General features: G+C 49.3%; 1 non-coding gene across 1 annotated transcript; it reads right to left on the bottom strand.

The window, feature by feature from the left end:
- Positions 1-455: 455 nt before the first annotated feature.
- On the bottom strand, positions 456-527 carry TRNAR-ACG. The gene has a single exon. It is a non-coding gene; the product is annotated as a tRNA-Arg (tRNA).
- Between the last annotated feature and the right edge of the window lie 2,357 nt (positions 528-2,884).

Genomic DNA, 2,884 nt, shown 5'->3' with positions numbered 1-2,884 from the left:
TCACTGAGTGAGGTGGGGGGGGTCCCTGGTGCCATCAGAGCTGGTCTCCACCTAGCCCGTGTGCTTCAGGTTCAGAGACCCAGCATAGGGAAAGGCCGGGCCTTGGGTCATGCTGCTACTCCAGACACCATTTGGGGCTTCCTTCCTCACAGGCTGAAGGGTGGCCAGGCCTTCATGCCTTCGCAGTAAGCTGAGTGGCCAGGTGCTCCCCCTGGGTCCATCTCCCCTGACTGGGGCCTCTTGGGCACCCTTGCATCTCCTGCTCAGCCCCAGCAGTGTCCTGGGTTCCAGGACCTCCTTGTCCCCTCATCTCCTTACAAAAGTAAAAGTGAAGTCACTCAGTCAAGTCTGACTCTTTGTGACCCCATGGACTGTAGCCTACCAAGTTCCTCTGTCCATGGGATTTTCCAGGCAAGAATACTGAAGTGGGTTGCCATTTCCTTCTCCAGGAGATCTTCCCTACCCAGGGATTGAACCTGGGTCTCCCACATCGTAGGCAGACGCTTTACCATCTGAGCCACCAGGGAAGTCCCATCTCCTTACAAAAGTCTTCCATTATTGGTGTCTCTCAGGCTCTGGGAAACCCTGGGAAACTGCTCCACCCTCTCCCCTTACTGAGAGAGGATCAGTAATGCTCCTGCTCATCTCAGAGTCCCCTTACATGATCATTAACTATGTTTCTGTTGGTTACACTGGCTGGAATATCTGATCCAGAGATTGTTAAGGTACAGCCACTCTTCCTACAGATTCTAACACATTATTGGCAGGAGGAGTTTTACAGAAACTGATGCCTGTGACCGGTGATTTCTTTGTAAGCGAACACTGAACCATCTCTGGTCCATAATGTTTGGGTAACAAAAGATGTATTAATATGTCTCTGGTCAATAAATTGCTAAAAAGAAGGAGTGGTCCTCTTGGCCAGGAGCCCGTGTAAGATTTAATTATTTAAAATGTGACATCCTACTCGCAGAAGAGGAGTGGGGCAGAGTCTCCTGTAGTGAGGAGAGGGACAGTCCAGGTGTTCCCAGACCCTATAGGAGTGAGTCCTACTCTGGCCTCTAGCAGATGGCCTTCCCCACCACCCAGGGCCATGACCCTCTTGGGTGCTGCTGGGCACCATGGTGATAACAGCCAGTCAGGAAGGTGTGGTGATTCTTCCATCATACAGAGGAGTTAACTGAGGTTCAGATGCAGGAAACGAAGCACCGGGGAATAACCAAGCCAGAGTCTGGTTAGAGCCTTGCCCACTTTGTTGGAAAAGTGTTTCAGAGCTGGAGACAGTGTGCTGGGGTAGAAGATCCTGCAGCGGGACCCCAGGGGGGCAGGACTTGACAGGGCTGCGGGCATTTGGGTATGTAGGGCCAGGGGTCACTTAGCACCATGTGGAGGTGGTGAGCTGGGCGGTGAGAAATCTCAAGTGGACAGAATCTCACGTTACAGCTTCCTTTGTATACGTCCCCATGAGACACAGCCCGGCCCTCAGGGCTCTGACCTCAGGACCATCTCTCTGGACTCCTTCTGGAACCTCTGAGGGCAGGACAGCCCCTGCTCCCACTAGATGGCACTGTTGCAGGTTGTTTCCACGCAGGAGTCCTTCAGGGTGCCTGTATGAGCATGCGCTCCAGTGAATACCTGAGCTGGTGTGTGTGTGTGTTGGGCATCCCTGACTTGGGTCTTCCAATACCCCCAAGCCTCTGCTTCTCTTGAATGTTCCTTAGAATAGAAGTTATTACTTCTGAGATATTTTTCAGGATTCCTGTGGGCCCGGGACGCAGGTACCTGAACTTAGGGAGTTCCAGCGTGACGAGGTCAGGTCCATTTCTCCTCAGGCCCACCCATCTGTGGACAGCTGGGGAGTTCTCCTGAAATCCATGTCCAGAGACAGTGCAGGGCCCCGATAGGCCCTGGGTGGACAGTACTGGGGGTTTGGATTGGGATAAACTTTCAGAGGCTTGAATGTTTCTAATGCAAATAAATGTTATCTTGTGTATTAATAACATTTATTAATGCTAATGGTTGGTAGTAGGTATTGGAGTGTTATGTTGAGAAGGCTTCTGGGGCTGGATCTGCTTCAGGAGGAAAGAAGGCTGTTTTCGGTCAGTGATGCCTGCAGAGGCTTGGGGCAAGAGTAGCACTCATGACATTTTTTCTTGATGTAAGTGGTCACTTATCTATAAAGATGCAGCTGTATGTCAATGAATCCTACATGTTTAGGACTTTAGAAATTATCCAACTCATTTTTTACATAGATGGGGAAACTGAGGCATCCACAGACATAATGAGTTGCCCATAGACACATGGCTAGTGTAGAAAGAAGGTGGGTCTTTGATCACCAGAGCCAGTGTCTTGCCGGTCACACCCTGCCTTTCCAGTTGATCCAGTTCTGTGTTCAAACAGGGTCCCCAACACCACATCAGCCTCTTTGGTCTGGTGTTTTGGGGTCTTTAGACCTCATTGCCAAGAGAAAGCTCCAAGTTAGATCTCCTTTTCATGTCTTTGTTGTATTCCATGTAGATTCTGGCCACAGCAGATTGTAGGGCTAAATGTGGGGAAAAAATCTTGAGAGAAGGATTCCACATCTAAGTGATATGATATTTGTCTTTCTCTGTTTGACTTATGTCACTTAGTATGATCATCTCTGGGTTCATCTATGTTACTGCAAATAGCATTATTTCATTTTTTATGGCTGTGTAACATTCCCATATATATATATGGCATATATACCACATCTTTATCCATTCATCTGTTGATGTATTGGGCTTCCCAGGTGGCTCAGTGGTAAAGAATTGACCTGCCAATGCAGGAGATGCTGAAGATGCTGGTTCGATCCCTGGGTTGGGAAGATCCCCTGGAGGAGGAAATGGAAACCCACTCCCAGTATTCT

This window comes from Cervus canadensis, chromosome 7 (genome assembly GCF_019320065.1).
Source record: "Cervus canadensis isolate Bull #8, Minnesota chromosome 7, ASM1932006v1, whole genome shotgun sequence".
NCBI classification, from domain to species: Eukaryota; Metazoa; Chordata; class Mammalia; order Artiodactyla; family Cervidae; genus Cervus; species Cervus canadensis.
Note: the sequence above shows the minus strand (reverse complement) of the source record. Positions and strands in the feature narration are given on the sequence as shown.